The sequence below is a fragment of the Pinus tabuliformis genome, chromosome X (assembly GCF_031772625.1).
Source record: "Pinus tabuliformis cultivar Carrire ecotype Pingquan chromosome X, CPIR1, whole genome shotgun sequence".
NCBI lineage: Eukaryota > Viridiplantae > Streptophyta > Pinopsida > Pinales > Pinaceae > Pinus > Pinus tabuliformis.
Window position 1 is genome coordinate 888,022,384 of NC_142308.1, and position 21,725 is coordinate 888,044,108.

The 21,725-nt window shown below is 37.4% G+C and overlaps 2 pseudogenes; both read left to right on the forward strand.

The window, feature by feature from the left end:
* Positions 1–824: 824 nt before the first annotated feature.
* On the forward strand, positions 825–7,904 carry LOC149142539 (protein COBRA-like; annotated as a pseudogene).
* Positions 7,905–8,056: 152 nt separating this feature from the next.
* On the forward strand, positions 8,057–21,725 carry LOC149142540 (monooxygenase 2-like; annotated as a pseudogene).

The window sequence follows — 21,725 nt, forward strand, 5'->3', positions numbered from 1 at the left end:
ATCTATTATTTCTTGGTCTTGGAGGTTTGGCTGAGCTGAGGTGAGCTGGTCCTCGAACACGGGTAAGTAAGCAATTGAGATTCTAAAGAAGTTTTGGATAATGGACAATAAACCCTAAGCTACTTTTATGATACATATTTTGAAGTTTTCAGTAGAATCAGATTCAAATTTGGTTGATTTGTCAATGTACAAAAAGTAAATAGGTTCCCTAACATGTATGGTAGACTTTAGCAGTCAAATTTCTATGTGGATGAGATCCCTTGTCTCACAAACAAGGGGGGATCAGACACCAATTTAGTGTTCAACTTGGCTATTAATATATCGTTGCTGAGGTTGCTGCAAATTTTCTTTACAAGTGCTTATGATCCATTGGATCCAAATAGTAACATGACAAACAAATGGGATATTGTGTCTTCGACTGCAAATGGATATGTTGCAAGTAATGTCCTTTCATCAAATAGGTCTTGAATTATAATTCCCTTTCCTCATTTTCCTGAAATAGATGTTGAGCTTTTCTGAATTTCATTCCTAGTAGCCTACAAGTTAAATTCTCAAAGCTTGACATGATGACAAATTTGGAAAACCTTCAAGTCAGGTAGAGTTTATTTTGATATTGATGAAAATTTCTGATAAATTGTGTTGTATTGATTGGTATGTTCGATATTTTGAGTAAATACTTCACTCATTTTTAATTAGCTTTATGTCCCTAAAATTAAGTAAGTATTCACTAGAAACATTGGTACAATTTACTAAAAATTCCCTGAAAATCTTCATGCTAGAACTTATTTTACTCTTTGCTGAGTCTAATGAGCTTCCCTCTGTAGGTGGCCATGACCATGCACAATTTTCAGTAGTACCGCCATATACCAAGCCCCCCAGGATGGACTTTGGGTTGGCACTGGGCAAAAAAGGAGGTCATCTGGGCTGTGGTTGGTGGCCAGACAACAGAGCAAGGAGATTGCTCCAAATGGAAAGTAGGTGTTCCACACTGTTGCAAGAAGGACCCCACCGTTGTTGATCTCTTACTAGGTGTGCCTTACAATCAGCAATTTACTAATTGCTGCAAAGGTGGAGCATTGGCATCTTGGGCTCAGGATCCTCCAAATTCCATCGCATCCTTCCAAGTTAGTGTGGGCAATTCAGGGACCACTAACAAAACTGTCAAATTGCCAAAGAATTTCACTTTGAAGGCTCCAGGACTGGGTTATACTTGTGGCCCTGCTAAGATTGTTAAACCCAGCCTGTTCTTTAGTCCAGATCGCCGCAGAACCACTCAAGTTCTGAGTAATACACTATTATAATCCCTCATAATTTATATATTTGTGAATGTTATGTGTTTCACTCTGAGCTGGCTAAGTCTTATATTTGAATTTCCCTTGTCCTTGTGCAGTGACATGGAATGTAACATGCACATATTCTCAGTTCCTGGCTCAGAAAAGTTCAACATGCTGTGTCTCCTTATCATCGTTCTATAATGATACTATAACACCATGCCCTACTTGCGCCTGCGCTTGCCAGAACAACATAACTCAACCTGCTTGTATTGAGTATGATTCTTATTCCCTTGAAAATTCATTCAATTAATTTTAAATTTGCAAATTTGTGAAATATTTTAAAATCTGACCGATAGCAGCAACTTCTTTTTCTTTTTGGTTCATTACATTCCAAAATATTTTCATCAATACGAAGTCATTTCTATCTTTATGGCAGATTGGTAAAATATTTTAAAATCCAATAAATATGTAATTAGGTTACTGTTAATAAGATTTAAAAATATTCTTAAAATCTTCAATCAAATTAAATTTGGCAAAAAAACCTTGATCTTCTACCAAATCTAGATTCATCAGATTCTAAATTGTGTTGTTAATTTGATGCAGTACCGATTCACCAGTTCTTAAGTTGTTGGGGACAAATTCTGCCACAAACACCTTGCAGCCACCACTTCTATAGTGCACCCATCATATGTGCCCGATCAGAGTACACTGGCATGTGAAGTTGAATTACAAAGAGTACTGGAGAGTGAATATCACAGTGACAAATTTCAATTACAGAATGAACTACACCGACTAGACATTAGTTGCACAACATCCAAACTTTGATAATGTAACCCAAGTTTTCGGCTTCAACTATAAATCTTTAACTCCATATGGATCGATCAGTAAGTACATATTTTGAAAACATTTACTGTTATTGATTTTAAGCACAGTTAATTTAACTATATCTATCAAATCAAATTTTCAGAATATTTTGGAATCTGCAATCAACTATACAGACTTCTGGTTAATTGTGATTAAAATATGAATTGATGCTATTCACCTGAAGCCTAACCTTATTTCAGATTTAGGGATATTTTAGAAATCTGATAGAAATGAATGAATTCATCTCATGTCCATCAAATTTCCAAGATCTTCTGAAATCTGCAAAACTATTAATTGTAATCTGTATATGAATACTAATACTGTCAATTAAAACTACCTGCGCTTGATCTGGTTCGACGTCTTCTCATCCAATCCAGCTGGGATGCAGACCCAAACTTGGTTAGCTTTTCCGCTTTTCACCCATCGGGTGACCAATAAATCACTGATGTTCGGGTTATTGGGAGGGAGGACAGTCAAACATTCAATGCACTCCGCTGGAGTCTGAATGTGCAGATCCTATCATCTTAAATATTTTCGTCATGTAATTCTCTCATCTTGGAATTTGAAACAGAGTTGGATCCTGTTATATTTATTTTGTTGCCCATAAATGTAATATTGGAGGGAAACTCGATTAATGGCAATAATTGATGTCGTCCATCATTCAATTTTGATGGCTTTCAAATTTTACAAGCGGTCCAGCCAAATCAAAGAAAAATGGAGGAGGTAGTGCAGGCTTTAGGGTTTACAGTGATAGTGCTCTGCTTCTTCCTGCCAGGTAAATATTGTGCTTCCGCTGGTTGGTTAAAATTTTTTTGTCGGTGAGTAGCCAGGCCAGCTAGCCTTTTCACTTGGTGGACTGTGTGGATTACATAGTACTTGGCCTTCGTTCCTTCTATTTTTAACAGTTCAAAATGTTGTTTAATTTCATTATTTTATCTCACTGGTTGCGTTTACAAGCTTTTACAGGGCATGAAATAGATATGTTGTGATTTGTGAGCTGCTTTGCACATCAATATATTATTTCCAGATGACCAGGTACGTGTAGATTGATACCTTACATCTAAATTAATTAGAGAAATTGGTCCTGATTCGTTTCACAGAGTTCTAACCAACCATATTCATTAATTAGAAGTGTTGAGAGTGGGGTATGTATGTCAGAAGGAATCATAGTAGTTGATAAACATCATGGGATCATGAGCATATCCATGAATGGCTCTTGGTATGCTATGAGAAAGAAGAATGTTTCATGGAATTTGTTTGCAGATATTTCTATTCATAGTATTCTCATTTCATCTACTCTACCAGATGTTAAATTGTTATTCTAAAGCACCTTATGATTGGACTGTACAAGAAACCTGACATTGTTGTATCTATTTTGTGATGTTATATGTTAATCATTAACAATATTTGATTTCATAAAACTGATTCCAATGGTTTTCTATTTTTCAAGTGTTTATTTATTTATTTAATTTTCTAGCAAAAAAAAATGGATAGGGCATGGGCATGTCGAGATCATGGAATCGAATAGATGGATGGGACTTATAGGGTTTTCAGTAGTAATTATCATCTGCTTCACCTGCCCACTAGCCAGGTAGATTGTTCGATATTTTAGTTTTTTGTCTATGGGTCTATGTTTTCATCCTTCGGGCAACCAATAAATGATTTCTATTTGGGTTTTCTGAAGAGAGGGAGGGAACTTAAACATTCGATGAATTCCACCTCAGTATGAATGTGCAGATATCTTAAATATTCTCATAAGTAATTCTCTCATCTCAGAAATTGAAACAGAGTATCAATTCACATCTTGTGTCAGTAGGAGGACATGTTATATTTATTTTGTTATTAAAGCATGGTTTGAGTTTGACAGGCAGTCAGTTGTGACTTCCCATGCACCTTCAAAATCTCCAAGGTGGAAAGCATTTTGGAGTGATTCTGCATAAGAGAGGTCCAATTCTTCTCTCCACATCATTCCTGAGACATCTGGTAGCTTTTTTTCCTTGAGCTTTACTGTGTTATAAAAAATCCCTATTTCTTTCAAGATGAGTTCTTCTCAAGTGAGCGTGTTCGAAGATATCTACATGGATCTTTGGACATGGTCTTCAATTCTCTAAATTGGCAATTGGCTCCATGGTATGTTTGCATCTTCAAGATAGGTTTCTAAGCAAGATGAGCTCTTCATTTCATCATTTTTCCAGGGGAGCGTGAATCATTTCTTGATTGCATATCTGCTTCTAATCAGTGGATATGTCTGAATGTCTTCCTTGCCATTTTTATTGGGCAAGCGACAAGACCTTCCTGCCATTGCGAGACACAGCCTTCGATTATAAAGTAGAGGGCGCATAAAGTACCTAGCCCTGTTATGCAAAAACTCTGATCAGATTGCCACTGGGGGAAATCTTAGGCATATCCTATTTCCGGAACTGGGTTGTCCAATTTTGTTCTGTCGTAGGACAACGTTGGAGCTTTTGAAGTCGACATTCTTCTTTATGTGTGCGCGCATGAAGCCTCCTAGGAAAAAGGTGGTCGAAGAAGGCCAGAAAAAGGGTCACTATCATCTCCTTAACTAGTCATCATCTTTATTTTCTTGATTTTTCAGATGGAAATGATTGGTTTGCGCAGTTAAGACTGTGGAACACTAGTGTTTATATTTGCTACTTCTTTGATTTTGAATGGGGATAATGCTCTGGCATTGCAAGGCCGGGTTTTGTTTTTTGTGGTTCTGTTATGGCTCATGAATGGATGTGTTTATGGATTGAAATTTAAGGAAAATATGGGTTTACTGTAGCATATGAATGGGATGCATCCAAGCATTGAAATTTCAGAAGTTGGGTTTATTGTGCATATGAAATGGCATGTGTTCATGTTTTTGAAATTTTACTTAGAGAAAAGAAAATATGGATTTTGTATTGCATAGGAATGAGATGTATTCTTCGTATATGCTTGGCCAATGGCCATCTATAAATGTTTCTTTATTTTGGGTAATTAACTTAACCTCTTGATTTTGGGTACTTAACTTACTCTAAAATGAAATAAGACATTCAATGTGTTCCTTGTAATATAGATATAAACAAAACATCTAAAGAAAGGTAATTGCACAATGATCCAATCCAAGAAAATAAGGTTTTCCACAAACCAATTAACTCTTCTAGAAAAATTCAACAATTCTAATTTAATAATCCTATCAGCCTCTCTTTGTACCTTTTGGGACAATTGCTAGTTATTTGGTTGCTTGCATATATGTCCTTGAAATATTCTTGGATTTTTATTACATATACAAACATAAGTTTTTGGTTTTGATCGTTCATGTAATTCACCCAATTGTAGGTCCAGTCAACTATAATCTGCCAAGGATCAACTGGTAGGCTTGTTACACATTTAGTTGAAGTGAGGAGACTTGTTTCACTATATTCAAACATGACTCCACCTAGTGTTAATGGTCCAGTAATGATACCTATTCCACCTAGTGCTGAAGGTCCAAGAAATAAAGGAGAATCACGCTTTCCTCATCCACCTCTGAATGAAAGGATTCTTTCATCTCTATCGTGATTCGGCATATACATGTGTATACTTCTGTCCATTTTATCTTGCACTGAGTGGATGTATTCCCAGGGTGTATTTATATCATATTTTAATGTTTTGCTGCAACTCCTGTATACATGTTGTACATCCACCATTGTTTACATCTAACATAGAATAGGGTTGCTGGTCATCCTTTTGTTCAGGAGTTTGAGCATACAAAACACATGCATATATTTTCAGTTAGCCTTTAGCGAATGTCAGATTCTTTTCAAACAAATGCCCTCGCCATTGCTTTATTGAGGCTCACAAGTGATGATGGTTAATGTTTTTTTCTATTAATCCTAGACTGCTAGCATTTCCAAACATTTTTGAGGTGCTACAAGTCTAATTCATGAAATTGTATATATTCGTATCATTGATTTTGCTAGAAATCTAAGGTTGCCAGCATTTCCATGCATTTTTTATTCTGCTACAATTCTAATTCATGTATACGCTCTATATATACACCATTTTTCACATCCAACTAGGTAATAGGTATATACAATTGTTACACATTCGTTCTGTTTATGAGATGGAGCGTGCACAACACATGCACTCATCTATTTCCTGTCAATATTTTTCTAATGCTCGAGTCTCTTCATACAAATTCCTGTGCTATTGTTTATCAAGATTCGTAAGGGAGGATGATCAATGTCTTTCTATAAATGTAAGGCTACCAGAATTTCCAAACCTTGTGACTAGAGGATGTGTTCTAAGCCTCCATAGGTTTTTAGTTTTTAGTTTTACCGTGTACAGGGGGTTGATACAGGTGCATCCAGTGAACAGTTAGAGAAATGCCCATATTCATTTGAATATTTTCAAGATTCTGTAGGACTCACTAGAGGGGTCTTTCATGGCAGATAGTCCATGCCATGCTAGAATATGGACTCCTAAAAGTTGTGAACGTTGAGTTTAACCAATAGAAATTCAAAATCATATAAGCCAATTCTTATTGGGCACAAAATTCTTAACATTCTTTGCAATCACAACAACTATGAAACCTGGTATCTAAAAACAGCATAATAAAATAGATAAGAAAAAATATGGCTATCCAGATTGATATCAGGTAGCTTTTTATTTCGCATCTAGAGGGTACCTTAAACTTCTTTTTTTTTTTTTAAATCACTTACATTGGATGTTTTCTTGATTTTCCCATTTTGTTATCCAATGCTTCTCGCCTCAAAACCCTCAATTTTTAGTCTGGTTGGTTCTTTCAGATTAATGCCTCTACTTCTCTGTTTCAACTTTAATGCTTCACCTGTTGCTTCTTTGTCTAGGGTATACCTGCTTGTATTCTTAATTTCTTTTCTTGGTCATTTATGCATCTAGGAGATGGTTTCGGCATTCCCTCATTGCCACTATGACATGATGTACTTTCTATCCCATTAACTATTTTGGTCATCTTTTTTCACATGCTTTGCAATACTAAGTAATTTTCCTGTCTATCAGTGGAAATCATGATGTTCAATGCGTGCAAAGGAGTGTGCTTCTGGATACCCTTGCAAAATAATTGGCTCCAGGAACGATCAGTTTCAATTCCAAAGTCGTTTCCATTCAACAGTCTACAGATTCTTCTTTAACTATAGTAAAACTGGGAGTTGGAATGCTTATCAAAGCTAGGGTAACATCCTAAATCCAAAATTCTGACTCCCATTAGAAGTAGTAAAACTTGGGCATAAATTTAATAATGAATTGAATCCCTTCTTGCTAAACAAAGGTAGTATTAAAAATGGGGAGAAGATTTGTGGGCAGGTTTTGTTCCATGCAATGAGAAGGATGTTTACTAGTTCACAGCCCAGAGTTCACTTCCATGTGGTATAATATTATAGCACCCTTTGTTATAATTGTTCTATGGATCATGTGTAGGTGCAGGAAATCATCAATCTTAAGAATAGATTCTTCAAAAATTATTGAAACCTTCTATTATATTCCTTTCAAATAATTTTGAACAACTGTGTTGCGTTTGAATTATTTATCTTGATATTATAATCCTCATATAGTAGTCACAAGCTCTATGAACTACTTGACCGAAAATAACAAGAATATAAGGCATGCCTAACTGGATGTGTTGCGGCTTCAGATATTGGATGTGATCCAAAGAGTATATTGGAAAATGCATTGGAAAGACTTCGAGACTATCTAGAGGAGATTCTGGATATAGGAAAGAAAACTCAAATAGACACTTTAACATTAACACACTCAGCTTGAGGTGGCCATGGGCAGTGTTATTCAGAAAACTATGTAAGGGAAATGTTTGTGTTGCACGAGATGCAATGCATCCCATGACTCCAAACTTAGGACAAGGTGGATGTTCTACACTTAAGGATGTAACGGTGCTAGGAAGGTTCTTGGGAGAAGCAATGACAATCACGAATGGTCTAGAAGAAGACAAAAGAATTGAAGCATCACTGAAGAAATCTGTGGAGGAGAGGAGATGGAGAGCATTTGGGCTGATAAGTGGAGCATATATAACAGGAATAGTGCAAAAGGGATCTGAGGGCTTTACACATTGCTATAGAAGCTATAAGGAGACTCACAATTTAAAGTAAGCTACTTTAGCTGTTCATTAGGAATTACTCAATTATACTCCTTATTTATCTGTATGCTCCAAACCCTGCATTCTAGCACTTGCCTCATGAATTCGTAAGTTACATTCTTTGTTTAGTGACTAGTTGATATATTCAAACTATCATCTGTGTTTGCAAAGTACTATGGAGGGCTCTCGATGTTCTCAGTGTTGCAGAGCCCCTTCGCTTGAAGCATCCACAGTTACAGGGGTATTGTCATTACATCATTCAATTTGATCCTCTGTACTTTACCTCCAGCTACTCTTCCCACTATAATTTTGCTTCATGTACGCCAATTTACAGGGCATAGGTGACTTACTTCCCTTTAGCATTTACCAAACAGCTCTCGTACATCGGCTTTGGAAAATGGTAAGTACGCCAGCATAACTCTTGGTTGATAAATGTCTCAGAAATTATGCAAGACCATAGCAAACATAGATGTAGAAATTGTAAAATATCACCGTATTATTATTTCTGCCCTCATGCATTCAGGATTTGATGGCCAAAACAATAAGACCACAATGGCCAACACACAACCTATCTCAAGCCATGCAGCATTGTGTTTAGAGTAGAAGCTATAAGGAGAATCACAATTTAAAGTAAGCTACTTTAGGTGTTCATTAGGAATTACTCAATTATACTATTTATTTATCTGTATGATCCAAACCCTGCATTCTAGCACTTGCCTCATGAATTCATAAGTTACACTATTTGTTTAGTGACTAGTCGATATATTCAAACTATCATTTGTGTATGCAGACTACTATGGAGGGCTCTCGATGTTCTTGGTGTTGCAGAGTCCCTTCGCCTGAAGCATCCATAGTTACAGGGGTATTTTCATTACATCATTCAATTTGATCCTCTGTACTTTACCTCCAGCTGCTCTTCCCACTATAATTTAGCTTCTTGTATGCCAATTTACAGGGCACAAGTGACTTCCTTCCCTTCAGCATTTACCAAACAGCTCTCGTACACCGGCTTTGGAAAATGGTAAGTACGCCAGCATAACTCTTGGCTGATAAATGTCTCGGAAAGCATGCAAGACCATAGCAAACATAGATGTAGAAATTGTAAAAGCTCACCGTATTATTGTTTCTTCCCTCATGCATTCAGGATTTGATCGCCAAAACAATAAGACCACAATGGCCAACACACAACTTATCTCAAGGCATGCAGCATTGCATTTAGAGTAGAATCTATAAGGAGACTCACAATTTAAAGTAAGCTACTTTAGCTGTTCATTAGGAATTACTCAATTATACTCTTTATTTATCTGTATGCTCCAAACACAGCATTCTAGCACTTGCCTCATGAATTCGTAAGTTACATTCTTTGTTTAGTGAGTAGTCAATATATTCAAACTATCATTTGTGTATGCAGACTACTATGCAGGGCTATCGATGTTCTTAGTGTTGCAGAGTCCCTTCGCCTGAAGCATTTACAATTACAAGGGTATTATCATTACATCATTCAATTTGATCCTCTGTACTTTACCTCCAACTTCTCTTCCCACTATAATTTCGCTTCTTGTATGTCAATTTACAGGGCACAGGTGACTTCCTTCCCTTCGGCGTTTACCGAATAGCTCTCGTACACCAGCTTTGGGCAATGGTAAGTACACTAGCATAACTCTTGGCTAATAAATGTCTCGAAAAGCATGCAAGACCATAGCAAATATAGATGTAGAAATTGTAAAAGCTCAACGTATTATTTTTTTTGCATCTAGGAGATGGCTTCAGTGTTGGCATTATGACAAAGGTTTGGCTCGATGACATAAGTGTTGTCCTTGATGGCAACTCACTCAAATAGCAAATCACAAGTTCAAGCTCTCAAAATAATAGAAAATGAGATACCCTCAGGTTCCTGTTCACAAAGCCGCAGAAAAACACAGGTGCGCCGAACAAAATGTGCAGATATGTACGCAGGTGATCCAAACAAAAAGTGCAGGCGTAAAGTACACGCACCTTCATGCAGATAAAAGCACGCACGTGGGAAATCTTATGGTTGGTCCATGGTATTTAGTCCAACATTTTTGATCCTATGGTTTTGATCCATGGTTTTGCATCTAAACTATTGAACCTAGGTTTTGGGTCCCTAGTATTGGATCTCTATGGTTTTGGACCATGGTTTGAGTTAGGCCTAGACTATAAAAAGGAAAGGAGATCATTTGGCTAGAGCAACTAATGTCTTGAATCTCTTGAGATGAGCAAGATCTGAAATACTGGTGATTGCTTGATGAGTTATAGCTAGACCTGAATCAAGGAGAAACCTAAGCATTACAAGACAGATATACTGATGGGTCGAGATCTCTTTGGCGCATGATCAGATCTGTAAATCTGATAATTTGGGGTATAAGTGAAGTATGATAAATTATCTATACCCGCAGGTGTGACACAACACAGCCGCTGATACTCGCAGGCTTGACATAGTGCAAGTTCAGATACCCGCAGGTTTGACACAGCACAGGAGTGGATACCCGTAGGCTTGACACAGTGCAGGCACGGATACCCGCAGGCTCGACACAACGCAGGCGTGGATACTCGCAGGCTCGACATAGCGGAGGCATGAATACCCAGAGGTTAAGGAAGTGATTATTGCGTATGTACGCAAATTTCCAGTGGTGAAGTTGCAAACTTTTCTTGAAATATGTTTTAGATGCTTTTGTCTATTACTGCAGTGTTCAGGGTTCTGCATTGGTGTCTGGTTACTAGTACTGTGTTCTGAGAAGTTATTGATTCAGTATTTGTACAAGGAAGCTGGTTGATTGCAAATCTATTTTATGTTTGATTAATATTCATGGATCCAGTTTGAAAATTTATGAAATGTGGTCCCACGAAGAAAAGATAAGTCTTTTGTATATCAACACCTACGTACTAGTACCTCATCTAGTACAAGAGCTAAAGGGGGTTCTAGCTCCTTTCTAGAAGAGTCTGGAGAACGAGAGAAGGTTGTAGCCTTCTGCAGGTTGAAGCCTTCATAGCGGTATAAGACTGTGCTAGTACAGAATCATTGTAAAAGGAAGTTTCTAATTGAAAGAAGATAGAGACATATTGCAGCAGGTGGTTTTCACCCACATTGGGTTTCCACCTTATATCTTGTGTTGTTTTGTGTGATTTTCTGCTTATTGTTATATGATTCTAACACACAAATTAATGATCAACATCTGAAGAATCAATTAAATTGTAAGTCTGGGAAGTATACGCAAGTTTCATCTGCAAATCTTTGTATAAATTGAAAAAGAATTTGATAATACTGATTCAGCCCCCCCTCTTAGTATTATTTTCAACAATTGGTATCAGAGTAGGTCCTTCAGGAAAAGCTTGATCGCTTGAAGGAAAATCTATCATCATGAGCAACTATGAAAAAGAAGCATCTATCAGGGCACCGATTTTTGATGGGTGCAACTTCGTCTATTGGAAGGTAAGAATCATTGCCTATCTTTAATCTCTTGGTATAGAAGTTTGGGATATTGTGGAAATAGGGTACACATTTCCATCAACAACTCCTACAGATGCAACTGGTAAGAAGTAGTATGAAACAAATGAAAAAGCTGTCAATACTCTATTAGGAAGTCTATCTCAATTAGAATTCGTCAAGGATATGCAGCTCAAAAGCGCAAAAGAAATATGGGACAAGATTGTTCTGAGCTATGAAAGAGATGAACAGGTAAAACGAGCAAAACTACAAACTCTAAGAATTCAATATGAAAGTCTCATAATACATAATGATGAATGTGTGGCTAGCTATTTCCTATGTATAGGTGAAATTGTAAATTATATGAAAAACTTGGGTGAAGAAATAAAAGAAGTTGTTTTGGTTGAAAAGGTTCTAAGATCTTTGTCTCCTAAGTTTGATCCAAAAGTTTTTGTAATAGAAGAAAAGGAGGACCATCAGACAGGAGAGAAGCTGCATTCAAGGATTCAGGAAAACGAGATTACTATGAGTCAGGACATATGTTAGAAGAAGAGGAAGAATCAAATTTTGTCAAGAACCTTCAATGGGGAACTGGAAGATTCAGAGGTAAGCTGCCTTTCAAATTTTTTTCTTGTGGTAGAGTCGGTCATTATGCTACAAAATGTCCTCACAAAGATAAACTAGACAAAGGTAAGGAACCTGTTAGATGGAACAGAAAATAGAATGTAAATAAGAAGAGCTATTACATGTATGAAGACAGTGATGGATTGTCAAATAGTGATGGAGATCAACAAGGTAATGATGATAGGCTTTTTATGGCTTTTGAAGATGATGATTTCTTGGATGCTATAAATGAAGAAGGTCTTTATGAAGAAATTTCTAAACTTAAAGTTTGTTTAGAGGAAAAGAATATGATTATAGTTACTCTAACATTCAAACTTTCTGAAAAAGATAAACACAATGAAGAGTTAGAATGTGAAATTGTGGGACTTAGAAAATAAATTGAGAAAGCAAAAGCCCTTAATCTCAGATTTGCTAAAGGATCTGAAACTCTAGATGAGATTATCAAAGTGCAGCATTCTCCTCTAATCAATATTGGTCTCGGATATTTCGAATAAGCATCTCAAGCTCAGAAGCAAGTGTAGAATCCATCCACCTCCAAAAGTTATCTTGATGCAGCAAGGAGAAGTGAACAAGTTGACAATCGACAGCAAAATCATAATGCAGATCACCAGGTAAATCAGGGACAATTTGCTTCAAGAATGATCAAATATTATGAAGTAAATCGGGGGCAATCTATGCCAAGGATGAACAGAAGCCTCAACGGACCACAGGTAAATCATTCTCATATTGGCTCAAGAATGGATGGAAACTACAATCATATGGTTGGTAGATTTGATAATCGCGGGAATTTCTTCAATGGCCAATGTTTCTCTTGTCATAAATTTGGTCATAAAGCTACTCAATGTGTTACCTACAAGACCATCATGACTATGGAAGCTCAAAAACAAAGGAGTATGACAGGAATCATGAAAAGAACCTACAATAACTTCTTAGCTCTTGAAAATGAAATAGAATGTTCTATTCGTAACAACTTCGGTCACGAAGATTTTGAATGCAGAAGCAGGTTTCGGCAAACAACTCAAAAGGAGCCATCCTCATTGAGTTCCAAAACATTGAAAAAGAAAGAAACACAACTGGAAAGATGTGGGATAGCCTTATATGCGGAAGGACAGGAAAATCAATGGTACATCAATAGTGGATGCTTGAAACATATGACAGGTAATAAAGAAAAAATCCAGTCATATAGTGCCTTAGAAAAGGAAAATAAGGTCTCATTTGGAAATGACACCCCTGTATTCATAAAAGGTAAAGGCTCTGTTCGTTTGAAAGAAAAGGTCAGGGCTGGTAATGTTATGTATGTTGATGGCTTAAAGCATAATCTATTGAGTGTCAGCCAGATGTGTGATCAAGGAACTGAGGTAATATTTCGATCAAATGGATGTATTGTTCGTGAGCTTGACACAGGAAAGACAGTGATTAGAGGCATAAGAACTCCAAATAACTTATATGTACTCAAGGGAGAACAACAACAATTCTATTTAAAGAAAGAATGATGAACCTTGGCTATGGCATAGAAGACTGGGGCATCTTAGCTTCTCTCAGATAAAGAAAGCATGAAAATATCAGGCAGTTCATGATCTTCATGACATCAAAATTCCAGACAATACAATATGCAAGTCATGTCAATTTGGTAAGCAAACTAGAACTAATTTCCCTGAGAAGGAAGGATCAGCTAGCAGGCCACCTGAACTTGTTCGCACCGATATATGTGGTCAAACTAGGAAGAGGTCACCTCGAGGAGAAGAATATTTCATATTGTTCATTGAGGACTTTTCAAGGATGTGTTGGATAGGACTCATGAAGTATAAAGATGAAGCTTTCGAAAAGTTCAAGCCATTCAAAGCCTTGGTTGAAAACAAATCAGATCGCAGAATCAAATGCCTCAGATCTGATCGAGGAGGGGAATTTACCTCAGATGAATTTTTCAATTTTTGTGAAGAACATGGAATAAGAAGGGAATTTTCTACTGTGAGGACTCCTCAACAAAATGGAGTAGTGGAAAGGATGAACAGAACGGTTCAACAAATGGCTCATGCTATGCTTGATGAGTCTAGAAGTCCCGCAACCTTCTCGGGTAAAGCGGCATTTGCCACTGTTACTATTCTCAACAATACAAATGTCCGGGTAAACAACACTCAGACTCCTCATGAACTTTGGTACGGTAAGACTCCCATGGTAAAATACTTCAAAAATTTTGGAAGCAAATGCTACATTAAAAGGACTGATGAAAACCTTGGCAAGTTTGAACCTAGAGCAGACGAAGGCATTCTACTTGGCTACTCTCCCCATAGCAAAGCTTACAAATGCTACAATAAAAGACTTGGTAAAATTGTTGAAACTGTTGATGTAGTGGTTGATCAAGAAGGAAACACTCCTAGGCAGGTAAAATCTGAAGATTTTGAAGATGGTGAAGACTATCTGTCAACATCAAATCAGATTCATGATGAAGAGGAAACCCATGAGGCATCAGAAGAACAGATAAGGATAGAAGAAAAGACTCCATCCAGATACATTCAGAGGAATCATCCAGAATCTCAAATTTTGGGGCAGAAAGAGGCAGGTGTACAAACAAGAGGAACCATTTTAGAAGCTTCAAGCTATCTAGCATTGCTCTCCTCCACTGAACCGCAGAACGTAAGAGAGGCTTGCAAAGATAAATGCTGGGTCAAGGCCATGGAAGAAGAACTTGAGTAGATTGAAAAGAATAACACTAGGGAGTTGGTTCCTAGGCCAAAAGATAAGAATGTCATAGGGACAAAATGGATTTTCAAAGATAAGCTGAATGAAAATGGGGATGTGGTTAGAAAGAAGGCAAGAATTGTTTGTAAAGGATATGCGCAACAAGAAGGAATAGACTTTGAAGAAATTTTTGCTCCTGTTTCTAGACTTGAGGCCATAAGAATGTTCCTTGCTCTCTCTAGCTTTCAGAAGTTCAAAGTATTTCAAATGGATGTAAAATCTGCCTTTTTGAATGGAGACTTAAATGAAGAAGTATATATTGAACAACCAGATGGGTTTATTCTTGGAAATGATCCAAAACTTGTATGCAGACTCAAAAAGGCTCTCTATGGCCTTAAACAGGCTCCAAGGGCATGGTATTATTGGTTGGATAAGTACCTCCATCAACAAGGTTTTCTGAAAGGATCCAATGATAGAAATCTATATATAAAAATTGACAATGATAAGTTGGTGATACTTGTTGTGTATGTTGATGATATCATATTTGGTAGCAATGAAGAAGACATGAGTCAAAATTTTGCCTTGGTGATGCAAAAAGTGTTTGAAATGTCCATGCTTCGTGAGCTCACATATTTTCTTGGTTTACAAGTCAAACAAAACAAAGATGGAATTTTTCGATCACAAACTAAATATCTCAAGCAGACCTTGAAGAAATATGGGATGGAGGATTCAAAACCAGTATGTACCCCTATGGTGACAGCCTCAGCGCAAATGATGAATCGGCAGCTGTACATCAACCAACCTATAGATCCATGATTGGTAATATGCTCTATCTAACATGTACCTGACCATACATTATGCATGCAGTGGGAATAGTTAGAAGGTTTTAGGCAAATCCAAAGGAAACTCATCTTCATGCAGTTAAGAGAATCTTCAAGTATCTTCAAGGAACTCAAAACTATCGCTTATGGTATCCTAGAGGTACAGATCTCACACTTCATGCATACACTGATGTGGATTGGGCAGGAAGCATGTATGACAGGAAAAGCACTAGTGGTGGTGCATTCTTCATGGGTCCTAGATTAGTATCTTGGTTTAGCAAGAAACAAAGCTCTATTGCATTATCTACAGCTGAAGCAGAATATGTAGCTATTGCATCTTGCTGCACACAACTCCTTTGGATGATGCAAACATTGCAAGATCTTCAAATCACCTGCACTCCACCTATCTCTATTTTATGTGATAATACAAGTGCAACCAATATTTCAAAGAATCCTGTCATGCATTCAAAGACTAAGCACATACAAATCAAGTATCATTTTCTCCGAGAAAAAGTGCTTGAACAAAAGGTCAAATTGGAGTATGTTCCCTCTAAGGAACAAGTTGCTGATATTCTCACGAAACCACTGCCCAGGAAGACCTTTGAATACCTCAGACAAAAGCTGGGGGTGATTGATGCATCATCTTGCTGTTGAGTCTTGTTTGTTTTTAGAGATTTTTGCTTGTACATGAGTTTCATATGGGGTATACGCATACATATGCTGGCTTATGTGGGTACAGTCGCTTGAAGAAAAGCAAGGATGAGAAGAGTCCGATATGGGTCTGTCAGAGACAATCTGGCATGGGTTCAGGGGGAGCATATATTCTTATAATAATGCATTTTTGGCATTATCATAGAAGATCTTGGTTCAATTCTTCAGTTGTTTTGATTTCAGGAGGAGAAAGTCCAGAAGGGGAACATAGATACTGATCTGAATAATCATTGATAGATGATGCTGATATTTTATCTCTATCTTTCTTTTGTCAAGGTCATGTAACAGCCTATCTTGGTTGCCCCACTATGCCTAGGATGGATCATGTAGTATGCTTATTATATCATATATCCCCACTTGGTTGGGAGTGGCATGTATGAATCTTTGGTGATAGGAAGGTCTGTTATGATGTATAAAGTCATATTTCTTTTGTAGAACATCTTCTTGTAGATCTTGCCTATATGTCAGGGGGAGCTTGGACAGCACAACAGATTAGAGATTTCAGCATGTACTCAGGGAGAGCATAACCCTTTTCCCTTGATGTCAAAGGGGGAGAAAAGACTTCGAGTGACCTTGGGTTGCCATCAAGTCCAAAGGGGGAAATTGTTGGCATTATGACACAGGTTTGGCTTGATGACATAATGTTGTCCGTGATGGCAACTCACTCAAATAGCAGATCACAATTTCAAGATCTCAAAATTGTAGAAAATGAGATACCCACAGGTTCCTGTTCACAAAGCTGTGGACATATGCAGGTGCGCCGCACAAACGGTGCAGATAAGTACGCAAGTGCTCCAAACAAAAAGTGTGGGCATAGAGTACACGCACTTTCATGCAGAGACAAGTGAGCACATGGGAATTCTTATGGTTGGTCCATGGTATTTAGTCCAACATTTTTGATCCTATTGTTTTGGTCCATGGTTTTGCATCTAAAGTATTGAACCCAGGTTTTGGGTCCCTATTATTAAATCTCTATGGTTTTGGACCATGGTTTGAGTTAGGCCTAGACTATAAAAAGGAAAGGAGATCATTTGGCTGGAGCAACAAATATGTTGAATATCTTGAGATGAGTAAGATCTAAAATACTAGTGATCGGTTGGTGAGTTATAGCTGGACCTGAATCAAGGAGAAACCTGAGCATTACAAGACAGATCTACTGATGGGTCGAGATCTCTTTGGCGCATGATCAGATCTGTAAATATGATAATCTAGGGCATAAGTGAAGTCTGATAAATTAACTATACCGACAAGTGTGACATGGCGTAGGCGCGGATACCCATAGGGTTCACACAGCGTAGGTGCAGATACCCACAGGTTTGACACAGCGCAGGCGCGGATACCCGCAGGCTCGACACAACACAGGCACGGATACCTACAGGCGCGGATACCCGCAGGCTCAACACAACGGAGGCGTTGATACCCGTAGGTTAAGGAAGTGAATAATGCATATGTATGCAGATTTCCAGTGGTGAAGTTGTAGACTTTTCTGGAAATATGTTTTATATGCTTTTGTCTATTACTGCAGTGTTCAGGGTTTTGAATTGGTGTCTGGTTACTGGTATTGTGTTTTGAGAAGTTATTGATTCCGTATTTGTACAAGGAAGTTGGTTGATTGCAGATCTATTTGATGTTTGATTGATATTCATGGATCCAGTTTGAAAATTTATGAGATGTGATCCCGGGAAGAAAAGAGAAGTATTATGTAGATCAGCACCTACATACTAGTACCTTAGCTAGTACAAAAGCTAAAGGGGGTTGTAGCTCCTTTCCAGAAGAGTCTGGAGAATGAGAGAAGGTTGTAGCCTTCTACAGGTTGAAGCCTGCGTACTGGTATAAGACTACACCAATACAGAATCATTGTAAAAAGAATTTTCTAATTGAAAGAAGATAGAGACATATTGTAGCACGTGGTTTTCACCCAAATTGTCTTTCCACCTTATATCATGTGTTCTTTTGTGTGACTGTCTGCTATACTTTTATGTTCCTGCTTACTCTTATATGATTCTAACACACAGATTAATGATCAACATCTGAAAAATAAATTAAATTATAAGTCTGGGAGGTATACACAAGTTTCATCTACAAATCTTTGTATAAATTTAAAAAGAATTTGATAATACTGATTCAACCCCCCTCTCAGTATTATTTTCAACATTCAGCACTCCCTCATTGCCACTATGACATTATGTGCTTTCTATCCCATTAACTATTACAAAACATCTCTCGTACACTGGCTTTGGAAAATGGTAATTACGCCAGCATAACTCTTGGCTAATAAATGTCCCGAAATGCATGCAAGACCATAGCAGACATAGATGTAGAAATTGTAAAAGCTCACCGTATTATTGTTTCATCCCTCATGCATTCAGGATTTGATCGCCAAAACAATAAGACCACAATGGCCAACACACAACTTATCTCAAGGCATGCAGGGTTGTGTTTAGAGTAGAAGCTATAAGGAGACTCACAATTTAAAGTAAGCTACTTTAGCTCTTCATTAAGAATTACTCAATTATACTCTTTATTTGTCTGTATGCTCCAAACCCTACATTTTAGCACTCAGCTCATGAATTCATAAGTTACAATCTTTGTTTAGTGAGTAGTTGATATATTCAAACTATCATTTGTGTATGAAGACTACTATGGAGGGCTCTCGATGTTCTCATAAGTTACAATCTTTGTTTAGTGAGTAGTTGATATATTCAAACTATCATTTGTGTATGAAGACTACTATGGAGGGCTCTCGATGTTCTCAGTGTTGCAGAGTCCCTTCGCCTGAAGCATCCGCAGTTACAGGGCACAAGTGATTTCCTTCCCTTCAGCATTTACCAAACAACTCTCGTACACCAGCTTTGGAAAATCGTAAGTACGCCAACATAACTCTTGGCTGATAAATGTCTTGGAAAGCATGCAAGACGATAGCAAAAATAGATGTAGAAATTGTAAAAGCTCACCATACTATTGTTTCTACCATCATGCATTCAGGATTTTATCGCTAAAACAATAAGACCACAATGGCCAACACACAACTTATCTCAAGGCATGCAGCATTGCATTTAGAGTAATAGGTTTTTAGTTTTACCGTTTACATGGGGGTTGATATAGGTGCACCCAGTGGACAGTTAGAAAAATGTCCATATTCATTTGAATATTTTGAAGATTACAATGACCATAGGGCTCACTAGAGGGGTATTCCATGGCAGATAGTCCATGCCATGCTAGAATATGGACTCCTAAAATGTGTGAACCCTGAGTTTAACCAATAGAAATTCAAAATCATATAAGCCAATTCTTATTGGGCACAACATTCTTAACATTCTTTGCAATCACAGCACCTATGAAACCTGGTATCCAAAAAAATCATAATAAAACAGAGGAGAAAAAACATGGCTATCCAGATTGATATTAGGTAGCTTTTTATTTCACATCTAGAGGGTACCTTAAACTTCTATTTAAAAAAAAATATCACTTACATCGGATGTTTTCTTCATTTTCCCATTATTTTATCCAATGCTTCTCATCTCAAATCCCTCAATTTAGTCTGCTTGGTTCTTTCAAACTAATTCTTCTGCTTCTTTGTTTCAACTTTAATGCTTCACCTGTTGCTTCGTTGTCTAAGGTATACCTGTTTGTATTCTTTATTTCTATTCCTGGTCATCTCTGCATCTAGGAGATGGCTTCAGCACTCCCTCATTGCCACTATGACATGATGTACATTCTATCCCATTAACTATTTCGGTCATCTTCTTTTCACATGCTTTGTAATAATAAGTACTTTTCCTGTCTATCAGTGGAAATCATGAAGTTCGATGCATGCAGAGGAGTTTGCTTCTGGATAACCTTGCAAAAGAATTGGCTTCAGGAACAATCAAATTCAATGCTAAAGTTGTTTCCATTCAACAGTCTACAGATTCTTCTTTAACTATAGTAAAACTGGGAGATGGAATGCTTATCAAAGCTAAGGTAGCATCTTAAATCCAAACTTCTGACCCCCATTGGAAGTAGTAAAACTTGGGCGTAAATTTAGTAATGAATTGAATCCCCTCTTGCTAAACAAAGGTAATATTAATAACCCATATGCACTAGTTTCTATCAGACATGAATTTCTATGGTGGTTTCTCTGATACACGAGTACCAGATGTCCTTTTGTATTTGAGAAAAAATGATATGGGCCTGTTGAATGCAAGTTTGATCATTAAATCTATCTTCTATGTTATCATGTTTCTCTCAACCATTTGGAATTTGTTTCTACTCACAGGTACTGATAGGATGTGATGGAGGGAATACTGTAGTAGTTGAATGGTCGGGTCTCCAGCCCCTAGTCTTTCTGGGAGATCTGTTATTAGGGGATTGGCAACGTACCCTAAAGGACATAAGTTCGGGCCAAAGGCGCAGCTATTTTGGGGAGAACATTTGTGGCAGGTTTTGTTCCATGCAATGAGAAGGATGTTTGCTGGTTCACAACCCAGAGTTCACTTCCTTGTGCTATAATATTATAGCACCCTTTGTTATAATTGTTCTATGGATCATGTGTAGGTGTGGGAAATCATCAATCTTAAAAATGGATTCTTCAAAAATTATTGAAACCTTCTATTATATTGCTTTCAGATAATTTTGAACAACTGCATTGCATTTGAATTTTTTATCTTGATATTATAATCCTCATATAGTAGTCACAAGCTCTATGAACTATTTGACATAAAATAACAAGAATATAAGGCATGCCTGAATGGATGTGTTGTATATTCAAATATTTGACGTGATCCAAAGAGTATATTGGAAAATGCATTGGAAATACTTCGAGACTATACAGAGGAGATTCTGGATATAGTAAGGAAAACTCAAATAGACACTTTAACATTAACACACTCAGCTTCAGGTTGCAATGGGCAGTGTTATTCAGAAAACTATGTAAGGGAAATGTTTGTGTTGCAGGGGATGCAATGCATCCTATGACTCCAGTCTTAGGACAAGGTGTATGTTCTACACTTGAGGATGCAGTGGTGCTAGGAAGGTGCTTGGGAGAAGAAATGACAATCACGAATGGTCTAGAAGAAGACAAAAGAAATGAAGCAGCACTGAAGAAATATGCGGAGGATAGGAGATGCAGAGCATTTGAGCTAATACATGGAGCATATATAACAGGAATAGTGCAACAAGTATCTGGGGGTTTACACATTGTTATAGAAGCTATAAGGAGACTCAAAATTTAA